Source organism: Choloepus didactylus (genome assembly GCF_015220235.1).
Source record: "Choloepus didactylus isolate mChoDid1 chromosome 13 unlocalized genomic scaffold, mChoDid1.pri SUPER_13_unloc1, whole genome shotgun sequence".
Taxonomy (NCBI): Eukaryota; Metazoa; Chordata; class Mammalia; order Pilosa; family Megalonychidae; genus Choloepus; species Choloepus didactylus.
In genome coordinates, this window is record NW_023637588.1 from 1161896 (window position 1) to 1183560 (window position 21665).

Consider the following 21665-nt stretch of genomic DNA (forward strand, 5'->3'; position numbering starts at 1 on the left):
TACCCTAACCCAATTTTCTATTTTGCAAAGCACTGTTTTGTTATTAGAATAACAGAAAGAATGTGAAATAGTTGAGGAAATTTATTTCTATTGCTCACTATGTGGTCATATAAAGAATAAAGAAGCAGATTTTTTATATTTCACCAATTTTATACTTTGTTCACTGAATTAAAAAGTTTTGAATATATTCATGATTATGAATTATATATTAAAGTTCTTAAATGAACACTTTCAAATATAATTGAGCACCTTGATATCAATTACAGTTTAAATTCATAAGATTAAATCAATAATTTCATCAAGTATAAAAATATGAGCACAATAAATCAATAAGAATTTTTAGAAGTGAGGATGTTGCAAGTGAATTTAATTTAATTTAGACAAATGGACTTAGTATGGTAAAATTACTTACAAAAAGGAAAGTACGTTAAGTGTTTTTAAAAGCAAAGAAGCTATTAATAATAGCATGAATTATATTCCCCTATATTTTTCTAAGTACTGTTATCATTGGAGCATGATAGACATATATATATACATATACATATATATAAATTATAGAAGTAATAAATTTTAAGTGCTTGATTTAACTCTTTTTAATTTAAAAGACAACTAAGTAAAGTGGTTATATTTTCACAGGCTTTATTTCACAGCATACTTATGGGATTATAGTTATATAATTTTTAAAAATAATTTTCACTCTATGTACATAATTATTTTAATGATTTAGTATGTTTTAAAATATATTTTAAGTGTCTATTATGTGCAGACAATTAAATATAATATGTCCTCAGTTAAATCTATTAATAAATATTTAAAAGTAGAATTTAGAGAGATACATTGTCTTTGTTAACAATAGGAAAACAAGCAAATCCATAATATAATATGGTAGATTTGATTGTGGTAAATCTCATTTAATGACAAACAAGTTATTAGTAAGAAAATATTCTCTTTATATATGCATATTTTTAATGAGAGAATAAATAAGCTACATAAAATGGACACCTGATTTGGGTGCTGCTGGGAGGAAACCCTTCCTAGGAAGTATTTTTCATAAGACAAACAAAACACACATGCACACACACATGCACACACACACAGACACACAATTGACTTGCAGGGGCTTTCTTAGAAAGTGGAATAATTGAATGCAAGTGACAAAATTGCAGAGAAGATATTTTGACAAAACAGATTTTTTGCCTTTTACATTGATCACCTAGTAAAACATTTTTATAACCTTTTACTAAGAAATAATACTTTGATTATCTAAGGAAACTTTTAATAAAATCACATTTAAAAAGTATTTCATATTAAAAGTTACCAAAATGAATTTGGAGATTGTTCTTAAGCAAACATTTTACAACATACAATTATTATGATGATAAGCAGGATAGGAGAATCAGGAAGAGAGTGGCTAGGTTGATAGTAAAACAGCAGGAGTATATTTTGTAAATTATTAGGCACATATATACAACATTGAATATTACTGCTTTAGGTGGTGGTTAGAATATTTAGTGCTGTTTTGTTTTAGAAAACCACATTTTCTTCTTCTTTTTTAAAGTTGTGGGATAACGGTGATAAGCAGTGTTATTACTAGTTTTTACTATTTTCTAAATTTGACCACAGAAATAATTTTTTCTATACATTTTTTATGGCTTTTTATATTCATCCCTCAATCTTGACTACAAAAACAAATTTTCCACTTCATAAACCTTTTGCAACTTTCTGTATCTATGTTTTCACAAACTTTTTATAGCTTTCTGTATTTATTTAGGCTTCATTCTACATTCTTAAACAATCAGTCATTTAGAACAAAGCCACTTTCTCTTTCCCTCTAATCAGAAAAATATTCTTTATACCTTTTATACAACATGCTATTACCATTAAAATCAAACTTGCCAGAACAATGCCAAACATTCAAAACACTATATTTAATGAATTCTGAAACAGTAATAAACAATCTTTTGGCAGGGATTAATGAACTGTGTAGGTGTTGCACTGTTTCATAACAGGACACTGAGAATTGTTAGGAATAGGAATTTGTTTTTGTGTTGCTCATCCTGCAAAGGCAGAAGAGGCAGAGGTCACCAATCTTCCTCCTCTCTAATTACATCCTTTTTCTCAGACTCTTCAGGGAAATCCCTGGGCTGAATGGATGATTGAAGGGGACATAGGGCAGTACAAACTAGCCTCCATGTTATTAAGGTTGAGATCAATATTTTGCTTCCTAATTTATGTTTCTTCTTAAGGATGTAGCTGACCAGTTTTCAAAATCTCAATTTTAAAGTGCCTTGTGGAATAGAAGATAGCTGGGGGGATTTGTTCCTTGTACAGGTGGGGGAGCAGGAGGAGGTGGTGGAAGCTCCTTAAATTGAGGTGGGGGAATGGAAGGTGATGGAGAGCATGGCTTAAGGGGGAGAAAATCCTCACCCTCTGGGTCTGCTGGATTATCATCATTATTCTCCTCCTCCTCCTCCTTCAGGAGGGGCTTTAAAACTGACTTAATCAAAGTCCAAGAGGACCAAATAATGACTGGCAAAGTGACACTCTGTATATGCAATTTTTTTACTCTCCACTCACCTTATCCCAATCACTAGATTCCAGGGAGCCAAGAGAAGGAAACCAAGAGCAATAATTTTCTACAATTTGTAAGAGCTCTAGAATATGAGATTCATTAGGCTTAGCACTGCCAGGTTTTAAGAGCTGATGGAGAGAGGTGGGGCAAGATGGCGGACTGGTGAGCTGTATGTTTTAGTTACTCCTCCAGGAAAGTAGGTAGAAAGCCAGGAACTGCATGGACTGGACACCACAGAGCAATCTGACTTTGGGCATACTTCATACAACACTCATGAAAACGTGGAACTGCTGAGATCAGCGAAATCTGTAAGTTTTTGTGGCCAGGGGACCCGCGCCCCTCCCTGCCAGGCTCAGTCCCATGGGAGGAGGGGCTGTCAGCTCCGGGAAGGAGAAGGGAGAACTGCAGTGGCAGCCAATATTGGAAACTCATTCTACTGATCCAAACTCCAACCATAGATAGACTGAGACCAGACACCAGAGAATCTGAGAGCAGCCAGCCCAGCAGAGAGGAGACAGGCATAGAAAAAAAAACAACACGAAAAACTCCAAAATAAAAGCAGAGGATTTTTGGAGTTCTGGTGAACATAGAGCTCAGGCCCTGAGGTGCATATGCAAATCCCGAAGAAAAGCTGATCTCTCTGCCCTGTGGACCTTTCCTTAATGGCCCTGGTTGCTTTGTCTCTTAGCATTTCAATAACCCATTAGATCTCTGAGGAGGGCCCTTTTTTTTTTTTAATCCTTTTTTCTTTTTCTAAAACAATTACTCTAAGAAGCCCAATACAGAAAGCTTCAAAGACTTGCAATTTGGGCAGGTCAAGTCAAGAGCAGAACTAAGAGAGCTCTGAGACAAAAGGCAATAATCCAGTGGCTGAGAAAATTCACTAAACACCACAACTTCCCAAGAAAAAGGGGGTGTCCGCTCACAGCCATCATCCTGGTGGACAGGAAACACTCCTGCCCATCACCAGCCCCATAGCCCAGAGCTGCCCCAGACAACCCAGTGTGATGGAAGGGCTTCAAATAACAGGCGCACACCACAAAACTGGGCATGGACATTAGCCTTCCCTGCAACCTCAGCTGATTGTCCCAGAGTTGGGAAGGTGGAGCAGTGTGAATTAACAAAGCCCCATTCAGCCATCATTTCAGCAGACTGGGAGCCTCCCTACACAGCCCAGCAGCCCAGAACTGCCCTGGGGGGACGGCACTCACCTGTGACATAGCACAGTCATCCCTCAACAGAGGACCCAGGGTGTACAGCCTGGAAGAGGGGCCCACTTGCAAGTCTCAGGAGCTATACTCCAATACCAAGGACTTGTGGGTCAGTGGCAGAGACAAACTGTGGCAGGACTGAACTGAAGGATTAGACTATTGCAGCAGCTTTAAAACTCTAGGATCACCAGGGAGATTTGATTGTTAGGGCCACCCCCCCACCCTGACTGCCCAGAAACACGCCCCATATACAGGGCAGGCAACACCAACTACACATGCAAGCTTGGTACACCAATTGGACCCCACAAGACTCACTCACCCACTCACAAAAAGGCTAAGCAGGGGAGAACTGGCTTGTGGAGAACAGGTGGCTAGTGGACGCCACCTGCTGGTTAGTTAGAGAAAGTGTACTCCACGAAGCTGTAGATTTGAAAAATTAGAGATAAGGACTTCAATTGGTCTACAAATCCTAAAAGAACCCTATCAAGTTCAGCAAATGCCACGAGGCCAAAAACAACAGAAAATTATAAAGCATATGAAAAAACCAGACGATATGGATAACCCAAGCCCAAGCACCCAAATCAAAAGATCAAAAGAGACACAGCACCTAGAGCAGCTACTCAAAGAATTAAAGATGAACAATGAGACCATAGTAGGGGATACAAAGGAAATCAAGAAGACCCTAGAAGAGCATAAAGAAGACATTGCAAGACTAAATAAAAAAATGGATGATCTTATGGAAATTAAAGAAACTGTTGACCAAATTAAAAAGATTCTGGACACTCATAGTACAAGACTAGAGGAAGTTGAACAATGAATCAGTGACCTAGAAGATGACAGAATGGAAAATGAAAGCATAAAAGAAACAATGGGGAAAAAAATTGAAAAAATTGAAATGGACCTCAGGGATATGATAGATAATATGAAACTTCCGAATATAAGACTCATTGGTGTCCCAGAAGGGGAAGAAAAGGGTAAAAGTCTAGGAAGAGTATTCAATGAAATTGTTGGGGAAAACTTCCCAAATCTTCTAAACAACGTAAATACACAAATCATAAATGCTCAGCGAACTCCAAATAGAATAAATCCAAATAAACCCACTCCAAGACATATACTCATCACACTGTCAAACATAGAAGAGAAGGAGCAAGTTCTGAAAGCAGCAAGAGAAAAGCAATTCACCACATACAAAGGAAACAGCATAAAACTAAGTAGTGACTACTCAGCAGCCACCATGGAGGCAAGAAGGCAGTGGCACGATATATTTAAAATTCTGAGTGAGAGGAATTTCCAGCCAAGAATACTTTATCCAGCAAAGCTCTCCTTCAAATTTGAGGGAGAGCTTAAATTTTTCACAGACAAACAAATGCTGAGAGAATTTGCTAACAAGAGACCTGCCCTACTGGAGATACTAAGGGGAGCCCTACAGACAGAGAAACAAAGAAAGGACAGAGAGACTTGGAGAAAGGCTCAGTACTAGAGATTCGGTATGGGTACAATAAAGGATATTAATAGAGAGAGGGGAAAAATATGACAAACATAAACCAAAGGATAAGATGGCTGATTCAAGAAATGCCTTCACGGTTATAACGTTGAATGTAAATGGATTAAACTCCCCAATTAAAAGATATAGATTCACAGAATGGATCAAAAAAAAATGAACCATCAATATGTTGCATACAAGAGACTCATCTTAGACACAGGGACACAAAGAAACTGAAAGTGAAAGGATGGAAAAAAATATTTCATGCAAGCTTCAGCCAAAAGAAAGCAGGTGTAGCAATATTAATCTCAGATAAAATAGACTTCAGATGCAGGGATGTTTTGAGAGACAAAGAAGGCCACTACATACTAATAAAAGGGGCAATTCAACAAGAAGAAATAACATTCGTAAATGTCTATGCACCCAATCAAGGTGCCACAAAATACATGAGAGAAACACTGGCAAAACTAAAGGAAGCAATTGATATTTCCACAATAATTGTGGGAGACTTCAACACATCACTCTCTCCTATAGATAGATCAACCAGACAGAAGACCAATAAGGAAATTGATAACCTAAACAATCTGATAAATGAATTAGATTTAACAGACATATACAGGACACTACATCCCAAATCACCAGGATACACATACTTTTCTAGTGCTCAAGGAACTTTCTCCAGAATAGATCATATGCTGGGACATAAAACAAGCCTCAATAAATTTAAAAAGATTGAAATTATTCAAAGCACATTCTCTGACCACAATGGAATACAATTAGAAGTCAAGAACCATCAGAGACTTAGAAAATTCACAAATACCTGGAGGTTAAACAACACACTCCTAAACAATCAGTGGGTTAAAGAAGAAATAGCAAGAGAAATTGCTAAATATATAGAGACGAATGAAAATGAGAACACAACATACCAAAACCTATGGGATGCAGCAAAAGCAGTGCTGAGGGGGAAATTTATAGCGCTAAATGCATATATTAAAAAGGAAGAAAGAGCCAAAATCAAAGAACTAATGGATCAACTGAAGAAGCTAGAAAATGAACAGCAAACCAATCCTAAACCAAGTAGAAGAAAATAAATAACAAGGATTAAAGCAGAAATAAATGACATAGAGAACAAAAAAACAATAGAGAGGATAAATATCACCAAAAGTTGGTTCTTTGAGAAGATCAACAAGATTGACAAGCCCTTAGCTAGACTGACAAAATCAAAAAGAGAGAAGACCCATATAAACAAAATAATGAATGAAAAAGGTGACATAACTGCAGATCCTGAAGAAATTTAAAAAATTATAAGAGGATATTATGAACAACTGTATGGCAACAAACTGGATAATGTAGAAGAAATGGACAATTTCCTGGAAACATATGAACAACCTAGACTGTCCAGAGAAGAAATAGAAGAGATCAACCAACACATCACAAGCAAAGAGATCCAATCAGTCATCAAAAATCTTCCCACAAATAAATGCCCAGGGCCAGATGGCTTCACAGGGGAATTCTACCAAACTTTCCAGAAAGAACTGACACCAATCTTACTCAAACTCTTTCAAAACATTGAAGAAAAATGGAACACTACCTAACTCATTTTATGAAGCTAACATCAATCTAATACCAAAACCAGGCAAAGATGCTACAAAAAAAGGAAAACTACCAGCCAATCTCCCTAATGAATATAGATGCAAAAATCCTCAACAAAATACTTGCAAATCGAATCCAAAGACACATTAAAAAAATCATACACCATGACCAAGTGGGGTTCATTCCAGGCATGCAAGGATGGTTTAACATAAGAAAATCAATCAATGTATTACAACACATTAACAAGTCAAAAGGGAAAAATCAATTGATCATCTCAATAGATGCTGAAAAAGCATTTGACAAAATCCAACATCCCTTTTTGATAAAAACACTTCAAAAGGTAGGAATTGAAGGAAACTTCCTCAACATGATAAAGAGCATATATGAAAAACCCATAGCCAGCATAGTACTCAATGGTGAGAGACTGAAAGCCTTCCCTCTAAGATCAGGAACAAGACAAGGATGCCCGCTGTCACCACTGTTATTCAACATTCTGCTGGAAGTGTTAGCCAGGGCAATCCGGCAAGACAAAGAAATAAAAGGAATCCAAATTGGAAAAGAAGAAGTAAAACTGTCATTGTTTGCAGATGATATGATCTTATATCTAGAAAACCCTGAGAAATTGACGATACAGCTACTAGAGCTAATAAACAAATTTAACAAAGTAGCAGGATACAAGATTAATGCACATAAGTCAGTAATGTTTCTATATGCTAGAAATGAACAAACTGAAGAGACACTCAAGAAAAAGATACCATTTTCAATAACAACTAAAAAAATCAAGTACCTAGGAATAAACTTAACCAAAGATGTAAAAGACCTATGCAAAGAAAACTACACAACTCTACTAAAAGAAATAGAAGGGGACCTTAAAAGATGGAAAAATATTCCATGTTCATGGATAGGAAGGCTAAATGTCATTAAGATGTCAATTCTACCCAAACTCATCTACAGATTCAATGCAATCCCAATCAAAATTCCAACAACCTACTTTGCAGACTTGGAAAAGCTAGTTATCAAATTTATTTGGAAAGGGAAGATGCCTCGAATTGCTAAAGACACTCTAAAAAAGAAAAACGAAGTGGGAGGACTTACACTCCCTGACTTTGAAGCTTATTATAAAGCCACAGTTGCCAAAACAGCATGGTACTGGCACAAAGATAGACATATAGATCAATGGAATCAAATTGAGAATTCAGAGATAGACCCTCAGATCTATGGCTGACTGATCTTTGATAAGGCCCCCAAAGTCACTGAACTGAGTCATAATGGTCCTTTCAACAAATGGGGCTGGGAGAGTTGGATATCCATATCCAAAAGAATGAAAGAGGACCCCTGCCTCACCCCCTACACAAAAATTAACTCAAAATGGACCAAAGATCTCAATATAAAAGAAAGTACCATAAAACTCCTAGAAGATAATGTAGGAAAACATCTTCAAGACCTTGTATTAGGCAGCCACTTCCTAGACTTTACACCCAAAGCACAAGCAACAAAAGAGAAAATAGATAAATGGGAACTCCTCAAGCTTAGAAGCTTCTGCATCTCAAAGGAATTTCTCAAAAAGCTAAAGAGGCAGCCAACTCAATGGGAAAAAATTTTTGGAAACCATGTATCTGAGAAAAGACTGATATATTGCATATATAAAGAAATCCTACAACTCAATGACAGTAGTACAGACAGCCCAATTATAAAATGGGCAAAAGATATGAAAAGACAGTTCTCTGAAGAGGAAATACAAATGGCCAAGAAACACATGAAAAAATGTTCAGCTTCACTAGCTATTAGAGAGATGCAAATTAAGACCACAATGAGATACCATCTAACACCGGTTAGAATGGCTGCCATTAAACAAACAGGAACCTACAAATGCTGGAGGGGATGTGGAGAAATTGGAACTCTTATTCATTGTTGGTGGGACTGTATAATGGTTCAGCCACTCTGGAAGTCAGTCTGGCAGTTCCTTAGAAAACTAGATATAGAGTTACCATTCGATCCAGCGATTGCACTTCTCGGTATATACCCGGAAGGTCGGAAAGCAGTGACACGAACAGATATCTGCACGCCAATGTTCATAGCAGCATTATTCACAATTGCCAAGAGATGGAAACAACCCAAATGTCCTTCAACAGATGAGTGGATAAATAAAATGTGGTATATACACACGATGGAATACTACGTGGCAGTAAGAAGGAACGATCTCGTGAAACATATGACGACATGGAGGAACCTTGAAGACATAATGCTGAGCGAAATAAGCCAGGCACAGAAAGAGAAATATTATATGCTACCACTAATGTGAACTTTGAAAAATGTAAAACAAATGGTTTATAATGCAGAATGTAGGGGAACTAGCAATAGAGAGCAATTAAGGAAGGGGGAACAATAATCCAAGAACAGATAAGCTATTTAACGTTCTGGGGATGCCCAGGAATGACTATGGTCTGTTAATTTCTGATGGATATAGTAGGAACAAGTTCACAGAAATGTTGCTATATTAGGTAACTTTCTTGGGGTAAAGTAGGAACATGTTGGAAGTTAAGCAGTTATCTTAGGTTAGTTGTCTTTTTCTTACTCCCTTGTTATGGTCTCTTTGAAATGTTCTTTTATCATATGTTTGTTTTCTTTTTAACTTTTTTTTCATACAGTTGATTTAAAAAAGAAGGGAAAGTTAAAAAAAAAAAAAAGAAAAACAAGGAAAAAAAGATGTAGTGCCCCCTTGAGGAGCCTGTGGAGAATGCAGGGGTATTCGCCTACCCCACCTCCATGGTTGCTAACATGACCACAGACATAGGGGACTGGTGGTTTAATGGGTTGAGCCCTCTACCATAGGTTTTACCCTTGGGAAGATGGTTGCTGCAAAGGAGAGGCTAGGCCTCCCTATGGTTGTGCCTAAGAGCCTCCTCCCGAATGCCTCTTTGTTGCTCAGATGTGGCCCTCTCTCTCTGGCTAAGCCAACTTGAAAGGTGAAATCACTGCCCTCCCCCCTACGTGGGATCAGACACCCAGGGGAGTGAATCTCCCTGGCAACGTGGAATATGACTCCTGGGGAGGAATATAGACCCGGCATCATGGGACGGAGAACATCTTCTTGACCAAAAGGGGGATGTGAAAGGAAATGAAATAAGCTTCAGTGGCAGAGAGATTCCAAAAGGAGCCAAGAGGTCACTCTGGTGGGCACTCTTACGCACACTTTAGACAACCCTTTTTAGGTTCCAAAGAATTGGGGTAGCTGGTGGTGGATACCTGAAACTATCAAACTACAACCCAGAACCCATGAATCTCAAAGACAGTTGTATAAAAATGTAGCTTATGAGGGGTGACAATGGGATTGGGAAAGCTATAAGGACCACACTCCACTTTGTCTAGTTTACGGATGGATGAGTAGAAAAATAGGGGAAGGAAACAAACAGACAAAGGTACCCAGTGTTCTTTTTTACTTCAATTGCTCTTTTTCACTCTAATTATTATTCTTGTTATTTCTGTGTGTGTGCTAATGAAGGTGTCAGGGATTGATTTAGGTGATGAATGTACAACTATGTAATGGTACTGTAAACAATCGAAAGTACGATTTGTTTTGTATGACTGTGTGGTATGTGAATATATCTCAATAAAATGAATAATAATAATAAAAAAGAGCTGATGAAGGAGATAGACATAAGTTTGATACTTGGTTATGCTGTCTCTGTTTCCCATAGTAACCCTGCTTCACAAAATGCTTGGGAGTGTCTTACCTTTGAGGATGTAGTGAGGCCTCTGCTCCACCGGAGTTCCTGCACCAATATCATAAACCTCAGTCAAATAAATGAGCCTTCCCCAGAACAGAGCAGGCCAGCCACTTTGAGATTCAAGCCCCACATTGGGCACCACTTGTTGCTGGGGGTGATGCATAATTTAAGATTAGAGACTAAAATATCTTCTGGAGACTGGGAGCAGGGTACACACCACCTGTCAGGCAAGTGTGTGTGACTCCCATTTCCAAGACCCTTATTTATTATGCTTTTAGGGTAGATTTTCCCATGGTTCTTTAAATCAGTCTGCAAATTGTTCTTATCTTAATCTCAAGGACAATAACAGAAAACAGTCCTTCAGCCACATTCTCACATCTGTGCCTACTTTAATGAGGTGTGCCTTGGCAGTGTTCTATCTCAGCAGGGGCCTAGTTTTCCAGTCCTCCACCTCAAGTATGCAGGAAGGAGAGGAGAAACTTCAGGCCCTGTTTCCCACAATGATGAATGAACTAGACCTAATAGCTATATTCAAAACATTGCACCCCAAAACAGCAGGATATGCAATCTTTTGAAGGGTACATGGAACACTGGGTCAAAAAACAAATCTCAATAAATTTAAAGACTGAAATTATATGAAGCATCTTCTCTGGTCTCAAAGGAACAAAGCTTAAAATCAATGAGGCAGAGAACTGGAAAATCCACAAATATATATAAGTTAAATGACACACTCTTAAACAGTCAATGGGCCAAAAGAATCACAAGGGAAATCAACACATACCTTGCAACAAATGAAAATGAGAACATAACATACCAAAACTTACAGGATGCAGTGAAGGCAGTTGTTCCAGTTTGCTAATATTGACACTATGCAAAATACCAAAAATGGATTGGCTCCTATAAAGGGGGTCTATTTTGTTACATATTTACAGTCTGAAGGTGATGAAAATGTCCAAATTAAGGCATCAACAAAAGTATACCATCACTGGAGAAAGGCCATTCACATCTGGAAAACCTCTGTCAGCTCAGAAGACATATGACCAGCATCTGCTTGTTCCCAGGTTGTATTTCAAAATGGCATTCACCAGTGTTCCACACAGTACCATGGGTGGCAGAATCCAGGCTGACATGGAGACACTTGAATTAGCTTTAGCAGAAGAAAAATGGAGGAGCCATAGAACATTAAGGATAAATTCAGGAAGATCTGAAGCCTTGGAAAACTTAAATGCTCTCTACACTATTTTTCAAGGAGTGATTACTGTGGTGACAGACTATGGAGAATTTATCAAAATTCCAGGCTGTCAATGCAAGATCTTGTCCATCAAACTCACAAGTCATCCTGTCAGGTAGATAAGCCCTCTGAGATAGTAGATGTTGGAAGCAAGATGTGGGTGAAGCTTATCAGCCAAAAGATGAAAAATGACAGGATAAAAGTATCCCTCTCCATGAAAGGGACTGGGAAAGACCTCAATCCCAACAATGTTATTACTGAGCAAGAAGAGCAGCAGAGTTAGTCCTTCCAGGATTACAGTGGACAGAAGATCACCCTTGAGGATATCCTAAACACAACCTGCAGGAAGTGTGGCTGTAAAGGCCACTTTACAAAGGATTGTTTCATGCAACCAAAGGGGACTAAATACTCTTTGATACCTGAAGATGAAGGGGAAATGGAAGAGGCAAAGTCAGCAGAGTTTGAGAAACCTGACCCCATGAAGAATTCTTCTAGACAAAGAAAGAAGGAAAAGAAGAAAAAGAAACCTAGAGACAGGGAGTCATCAGACTCTGATAGCTCAGACTCTGAGAATGATACAGGCAAGAGGATGAGGTACTCATCAAAAGACAACAAGGGTGAGAAGAAGAAGAAAAAGAAGGAACAGAAGAAAAAACATAAGGAGTGAGAGTGGATAGTGGACGGGGTGGTTGAAAGAATACAGTGTGAGGAGGCTTGTCCCTTGAATCCCTGCCTCCTAGAAAGACTCAATAGCAAGAATATGGCCCCCACACCATTGACTTCTTTCCCTTGGGAGATGGCTTCCCCTAATACAGCAGGCAGGTTTGAAAGTTATATATTAACTGCAGCTGCCTGAAAATAAATGATATTCTCCAAGATGTCTCTAGGCTTAGCTTCTCAGGGCAAACTCTGGGCTAGTATCTTCAAAGCATAGCAAGTCTGCTTTCAATGGCCATCTCCAAAATGTCTCTGTAAGCTGAAGCAACAAGTTCTTTCTATCTAAGCTCTTGCAGGGCTACAGTAATCTAATCAAGACCCAAGCTGGTGGGGCCACACCTCCATGGAAATAATCTATTCAAAGTTATCACCCACAGTTCAGTGGGTCACATCTCTATGGAAATAACATAATCCAAAGTTTACAACCTAATCAAGACTAAGTACATCTGCCCCCACAAGATTGCATTAAAGAACATGGCTTTTTTGGGGTGGTGTAATATATCAAAACTGGCACAGCAGTACTGAGAGGGAAGTTTATAAATCTGAATACTTCCATTTAAAAAGAAAGAGATAAAATCAAAGATCTAAATTCATACCTAAAGTAACTAGAAAATGAAAAGCTTACTAAACCCAAAGCAAGAAAAAGGAAAGAAATAACAAAGATTAGAGCAGAAATAAAAGAAATAGAGAATAAAAAGCAATAGAGAGAATTAACAAAACCAAGAGTTGGTTCTTTGAAAAATTCAATAAAGGTGAAAAACCTTTAGGTATTCTGAAAGAAAAAAATATACCAATACATAAATACAAATGAGAGGGATCAGACATTACTACTGATCCCACAGAGGATGCTATGAATAACAATATGCCAACAAATTAGACAACCTAGAATAAATGAACAAACTCCTAGAAACAAACAACCCATACAGACTCTAAAATAAAAGAAAGCCCTCAACAGACCAATTATAAGTAAAGAGACTGAAGCAGTCATGTAAAACCTCCCAAGAAAGAAAATCCAGGACCAAATGGTCTCAAAGGGGAATTCTACTAAACATTCCAAGAATTTATACCAATCCTGATCAAACTCTTCCAAAAAACTGAAGAGGATGGAAGACTACCTAACACATTCTATGAGACCAACAACACCCAAATACCAAAACAGATAAATATACTACAAAAAAAGAAAATTACAGATCAATTTCTCTTATGAATATAGATTAAAAAAAATCCTCAACAAAATTCCTGCAAATAAAATCCACAGCACATTAAAGAAATATACACCATGATCAAGTGGGATTTATCCAAGGTATATGTTCCAGTTTGCTAATGATGCTATTAGGCAAAATACCAAAAACGATTGGCTTTTACAAAGGGGGGTTATTTGGTTACAAAGTTAGAGTTCTACAGCCATAAAAGTGTCCAAACCAAGACATAAACATAAGCATACCTTCACTGAATAAAGGCCATTGGTGTCTAAGAAACCTCTGTTAGCTCAGGGCACATGGCTGGTGTCTGCTTGCTCCCAGTTGTGTTTCAAAATGGCTTTCTCCAAGGTCATTTCTCTCTAGGCATCTTGGGGTGTTCTTAGTTTCTCTCAGGCAAACTCTGGACTAGCAATGTCTACTTTCAATGGCCATCTCCAAAATGTCTCTCTTAGCTGCAGCAGTGTGCTCCTTCTGTCTGAACTCTTATAAGGTTTTAGTTAACTAATCAGTAGCCATGCTGAATGTGTGGGGCCACACCTACATGGAAAAAAAACTAATCAGTGGTATTACCCACAGTTGGGTGAGTCATATCTCCATGGACACAACCTATTCCAAAGATTCCAACATAATCATCACTAATACATTTTCCCACCACAAGACTGCATTAAAGAACATGGTATTTTGGGGGACATAATACATCCAAACTGGCACAATATACACAGGTTTTCAACATAAGAAAATCAATTAATATACTTCACCACATTAATAAAATAGAGCTAAATAATACAGGATCATCTCAATCAATGCAGTAAAAGAATCTGATGAAAGCCAGCATCCTTTCTTGATAAAACCACTAGAACATTAGGAATAGAAGGAAACTTCTGCAACATTGTAAAAGGCATATATGAATAATCCACTACTAACATCATACTCAATGATGAAGGACTGAAAGCTTTCCCACAATGATATGGAACAAGATATCTAGGCCCAGTATCACCAATGTTATTCAATATTTTACTGGAAGTTCTAGCCACAGCAGTTAGGCAAGAAAAAGAAATAAACATCATCAAAATTAGAAAGGAAAAAGTAAAATTTTCACTATTTGCAGATGACATTATCATATATATATTTATATAGAATGTGCCAAAAAATCCACCAAGCTAGTAAACAAATTCAGGAAAATGGTGGTATAAAAGATCAATACGCAAAAATTATTAGTTTTTCTATACACTAACAATGAATAATCTGTGGAGGAAATTAAGAAAAATAATTCCATTTACAATAGATAATAAAGAATCAGGTATCCAGGAATAAATTGAAACAAGGATATAAAGGACTCATCCACAGAAAGCTACAAAATGGCATGATTCACAATTGCCAAGAGATGAAAACAATTCAAATGTTCTTAACAGATGAGTGGATAAACAAAATGACGTATATGAACATGATGGAATAATGTGTGGCAGTAAGAAAAAATGAGGTAATGAAACATATGACAACCTGAATGAACCCTGAAGACAGAATGCTGAGTGAAATAAGCCAGACAAAAAAAGAGAGATATTGTAGGTTACTATTGATGAGAACTCTGTGAAAAATGTAAAATAAGTGTTTTATATTGTAGAATGTAGGGGACCTAGAGATAGATAGCAACCAATATAGGGGGGATGATAATCTAATAAGAATAGATAAGATATTGAGGATAATCTTGATATCAGAATGCTCAGGAATGACTGGGGTATGGTAGGAACCTGGAAGCAAAGTAGTTATTTTAGGTTATTTGCTTTTCTTGTTCCTTTGTTTTGTTTTGTTTTAATTTTTTTGATAAATTTTAAAGAAAAGACCAGAGACAATGAAAAAAAATCAAATTTTTTCTTTCTAAATAAATAGAACATTCCATGGGAGACTAAATGTTGTTAAGATATCAATTTTATCCAAAATGATTTCCAGAATCAATGCAAGCCCAATCAAATTGCAACAGGCTACTTTGCAGAAATAGAAAAGCCCATCATCAAATTTATTTATAAGGGTAAGTGGTCCTGAATGTCAAATCCATCTTGAAAAAGAAGAAAGAAGTTGGAGGACCCATACTTTCTGACTTTAAAGCTTATTGCAAAGCTACAATGGTCAAAACAGCACAGTACTAGAAATAAAAAGACATATATTATAATGACTCACAAATATAGACTAACTATAGTGTGTAAACCCTGAGAATTCAGTCTCAGAGCATGGATTATCAGGGAAAGACTTATAATAATGGTTCCCAGATTGTGAACTCTTGCAGCAGTTACCTGTATTCCTGAGTTGTAATGGCTATTTCTAGATTCTAAGATGTTGAGTTCTTGTATATAACCTGACTGATCCCTGGAGCTTCAGGTATCTCTGTGACACCTGGAACTCAGAGACAGAGTTCAGTAACTATGAATGTCAGCATTACCCCATGCAGCAAACGTTAAAGAAACCGAAAAAGAGTTGAGACTTCAAATTGAGATATGAAAAAAAAGTGGCCTTGGCTAGGACTAAGGTAAATCAGACTAAAGGGGAGAGGATGATATTGACTGTGTTTTAAAACTTCAACTTCTGTGGTAGACCAAAGGTAGAGATGTTCATTTGGTGGAAAATCTTTACTTTCTGTAGCATGCACTATTACTTAACTTGTATGGTCAGTTTATTCAAATACCATAATTTCATGGAACCTTAAATTGGGAGTGAGATCTGGCTTGTTTTTAAAGGTTAATGTGGAGACCCAATACATCCCAGAGTAATTTGGGCAGAGAATATAAAGCATTTGTAAAGCCCCCTTGAGGGACATGGGGAATGTGAAAATATTAAATTTAAACATTTGGGAAATTCCTTATATCCTCACAAACATCAAGGACTATCATTGTAGTGGGCCAAGTGCTCAATCTTGGGGCTTGCCTTAATGAAGCCTGTTACTGCAAAGGAGAGCCTAAGCCTACTTATAGTTTTGCCTAACAGTCTCCCCCAGAGAACCTCTTTGTTGCTCAGATGTGACCTCTCTAAGCCAATTTAGCAGATAGATTCACTGCCCTCCACCTGTATGTGGGACATGAAACACAGGAGTGTCTGTCCCTGGCAATGTGGGACATCACTCCCAGGGCTGAGTCTGGATCCAGCATCATGGGAATGAGAGAGCCTTCTTTACCAAAAAGGGAAAAAGAAGTGAAACAAAGTAAAGTTTCAGGGGCTGAGAGATTTCAAATGGAGTCAAGAAGTCATTCTGGAGGTTATCCTTATATATTATAAATATATCCCTTTAGTTTTTTTGCATTAGATTAGCTAGAAGGAAATACCTGAAAATGTTGAACTGCAACCCAGAAGCCTTGATTCTTCAAAACAAGTGTATAACTACATAGCTTATATAATGTGACTGTACGATTGTAGAAAACCTTGTGGCTCACACTTCCTTTATGCAGTGTATGGACAGGTGAGTATAAAAATGGGGACAAGAAAGTATATGAGTAATAGGGGGGATGGAAAGGATGGCATGTTTTGAGTATTTTTTCTTAGTTTTATTTTTATTCTTTTTTGGAGTAATAAAACTTCAAAAATTGACTGTGGTGATGAATGTACAACTGTATGATGATACTGTGAATGGTTGTACACTTTGGGTGATTGTGTGGTATTTTACCATGCCTCAGTAAAATTGCAAGGAAAAAAACAGCATGGTACTGGCACAAGGATAGATATATAGACCAATGGAATCAAATTGAGAGCTCAGAAATAGAGCCTCACCTCTATAACCAACTGATTTTTACTAGGATGCCAAGTTCAATCAATTGGGACAGATTATTCTCTTCAACAATTATGCTGGGAAAACTGCATATCCAGGTGAAAAAGAATGAAGAAGAACCCCTATCTCACACCATATACAAAACTTAACTCAATGTTGATCTGTGACCTAAATTTAAGAACCAGGACTTTAAAACTCCTAGAAGAAAATGTGGGGAAGTGTCTTTAGGTTCTTGTGCTTGGCAATGGTTTCATAGACTTTGCACCTAAAACACAAGCAACAAAAGAAAAAAAAAAAAATAGATAAATGGAACCTCATCAAAATTAAAAACTTTAGTGCATCAAATGATTGATCATGCCCACCTTGCCTTCCTGTGTATGCATGCCTGGTCTGTCTGAGACCCCTGAGTGCCAACCCTCATCCCTGGCCCAGCCCCATTTCCTCTTTGACAAGATGAAAGAAAGTATTATGAACAAGGTGCAACTTGCCAAACTGCAGGCACAGGTGCACATTGGTGGGAAAGGAACTGCTCAAAGAATGAAGAAGATGGTTCATAGCAGATGATTTTAAAAAAGAAAGTTCAGTTCTCCTTAGAGAAATTAGGAGTAAACAATATCACTGGTATTGAAGAAGTTAATAAGTTTACAAACCAAGGAACAGTGATCCACTTTGACAACACTGAAGTTCAGGTATCTCTGGCAATGAACACTCCCACTATTACAGGCCATGCTGAGACAAAACAGCTGACAGAAATGTTGCCCGGCATCTTAAGCCAGCTTGGCACAGACACTGACTAGTTTAAGGAGACTGGCTGAATATCTGCCCAAATAATCTGTGGATGGAAAAGCACCACTTCCTACTGCACAGGCTGATAAAGATGAAATTCCAGATCTTTTGGAGAATTTTGATTAGGCTTCCAAGAATGAGGCAAATGGAATTGAATCAACTTCTGAAGAAGATAGAACTTGAAATTACTTGGAACTGCTGTTTTACATTATGACTTCATTTTAAAATTTGTTTGTGGATCTAATAAAATCTAGATCTCTAATATTTTTAAGTTTGAGCCCCTTGACCACTGAACTCTTTTCAATTTTTTTATTAAACACAACTTCATTCTTTGCAACTAATCAAGCTGAAGAAGCCTAGGAGTAAAGTTTGAAAACAAAGATTAATAATTTTGGCCTAGTTAAAAAAAGGGCATTATGAAAGTAAAGCAATATACACAAAGGGAGAATATATTTGGAAACCATATATCTGACAAAGGTTTAATATCCAGAATATATAAAGAAATGTTTCAACTCAACAACAAAAAGACAAATAATTCAACTTAAAAATTCAGTGAAAGACTTGAATAAACATTTCTCCAGAGAAGATATAACAATGGCCAGATAATGTGGGACACAATTCCCAGGAATGAGCCTGGCCCTGGCATCAAGAGATTGAGAATGTGTTCTTGACCAAAAGGGGGAAAAGAAAGGTAACAAAATATGGTAAAAATGGCTAAGAGATTTCAAATAGAGTTGAAAGTCTATCCTCAAGGTTTCTATTATGCAAGCTCCAGCTAGATATTCCAAATGCCAACAGTATGCTAAGCCCTAATCAACAGTAGTGCTGAAACACCTAGGTCCCTCTCTGAGGCACTGTGAAAAGTTCACTTACTAAGTTTATTTTTCAGAAGCTTAAATTCTACAGAGTGTTCCTATGCCAGACAAGTCCCAAACCCAGAGGCAACAGCCTCTTTAAGAACATCAACCAGATATAGCCCCCTTCCCATAATGTGAACAACCCTTTTTAATATGAACAAGTTAGGATGGTCACTGCCCAGATATCCCTGAAAACTTAGAGAGTTATTAAATGAGAGGAAGGGGTAGCAACAGACAAGATAGGATTTAATAAAGGATTATGAATACTGAAACTTTATATGCATATATAGACATATATATTAATATATATATAAATTATATGTTTATATATTAGATGCTAGGGTATTAGAGTAGCTAGAAGGAAATAACTGAAATCATTGAACTGTAACCCATAACATTATTTGAAATTTTCTCTGTAACTACTCATTAAATTACACTTTGGAATTTATCACCCATCTGCATATATGTTATATTTCACAACAAAAAAAAGATTGTTTTTAAATGATCAGAAACATGAAAATATGCACAACATTATTAGCTATCAGGGGAAAGCAAACCAAAACCACAATGGGATGCCATTTCACACCCATTAGAATGGCTGTTTTTTAAAAAGAGGAAAATAAGCATTGGAGAGGATACAGAGAAATTGTAGCTGCTGTGGAAGACAATTTGAGTTCCATGGAAATTTAAGTGTAGAACTACCATATGACCTGGTAATCCTACTACTAGCTATATACCCAAAATGATTTACAGCAGTTCTGTGATGACTGGGATTCAATCTATCCAGCATTAGTGTGTTGGCCATTGTGTGGAAGTTCAGAGCAGCAGCACAGTGCAAGTTCTCCAAGCTGGAGTTCATGGACAGCATAGAATTATGATGTGAGAGCATTGAAAAATGAAACGGCCTGATACTCAAGATGGAAGAAGAGTAGAAACAACCAGGATTATTTAAAGATTTTTACCAGTTTACTTTTAATTTTGCAAATAATCCAGAACAAAAAGGATTTGATCTAGAAAAAGCAAAAACCTACTAGAATTTGGTGCTTAATGGAAGTCTTAAATTCTTAGAGTTATGGAGAAATGTTTTTTGTCAGAACATCATAAACTATCAATACCAAAAAATACTTCAAATCTTCTTTTAGAGTTCAGCAAAATGATTGTAGGTGACATGTCTAATTACAATGAAGAAGGGGCATGGTCTGTTCCACGACTTTGTGGAATTTGCATGCCCTCAAATTGCTGGAACAAAAGGCACAAGAGGGGGGCACTAAAAGAAACTCCTAGAATGTATATAGTCTGTACAATAAATACAATGGAAAACCACATAGTCAATTTCTGCTGGCTGGACAGAACTGAAGATCAATCCTCACAATTCAGGCTGAGGACTGACACAAAACTTTAAGGACACATCTTGGACCAGGTCCTATTTCTTTCTTCTAAGGGTGGTTTAGGCTTATCTTCTAGTCTAGGCCATTCTAAACATTTATAATTCCAACATAGTGGGGTTCATCTTATACATGTGGACCATCCTAGTTTATTATCCCATAAGTCTCAGAAGCTTGGGTGATTATTTTGAGGTTCCATTCTCACATAAATCACAATGCTGTCTTCACCAGAAAACAGCTTAACATACAAATTAAACATGTAAACATTACCATTTATAAATACTTCTCAAATATATGTTTTGGGCTAGTTGCAAAGACTATGCTGATAGCACTTCAATGAGAGTGATATATTTAAGTGTACTGTATCTGAAATGGTGTTTTGGTTTTGGAGGAATTTTTTCTTGCAAATCACATGTATTGTTGACATGAGTAGAGTATCTGATAAAAATAACTGATGTGAAAAAATTTTAGAATAATTTGGTGCCTACCTGAAAAGTTTATTGTGTTTTAGTCCCTCAATTTCAAAAAGGTCCCTTATCCTACCCATGTTTATATATATAGTTCTATGTGAGCTTTTATTTAGAAAATGCACACATAATTGTGGTCTCCCTTTCTACATTACACTTTAGATAATTGGATTTCATTATGATTTTGAAATGCTTGTATGCCTGTCAAAGAAATTAAGTAATTTGTTTTGAACTTCTGATATTGCTACACCATACAATATTTAAATTTATGCATGAGGGTTTATTTTTTGTTTTGTTTTGAGTGTTATTTTGTCTTTGATTGTTTTTCTGTTCATCATCCTATGAAACACAAATGAAATCCCCCTAATTTAGAAAAAGATAGAAAGAATTAAATTTTGGGAATGGTTATGATAAGCCATGAAATTCAATCTTATAATATAGGTACTGGCATTTTCAGACAAGTAGACCATTTTTGATGGCTTCTTATTTTGTTGAAATTGCTTTAACTGCTGACCACTGTGGTTGTCAAATATTTACTTCAGGATCAAAGATTTTTAAACAAACAAAGCCTGGATGCAAAATATAAATCTGGCTTTTATTTTTATAAATTATTTAGTCTCTTTACTGTTTCTGTTTCACTCAGATTAACTCAGTTTTCACATCAAAGCAACATGTCATCATA

General features: G+C 36.9%; 2 pseudogenes; both read left to right on the top strand.

Annotated features, from left to right (window-relative positions):
* The first annotated feature begins 11691 nt into the window (after window positions 1-11691).
* On the top strand, window positions 11692-12485 carry LOC119524780 (annotated as a pseudogene).
* Window positions 12486-17941: 5456 nt separating this feature from the next.
* LOC119524781 lies at window positions 17942-18457 on the top strand (annotated as a pseudogene).
* Window positions 18458-21665: the final 3208 nt, after the last annotated feature.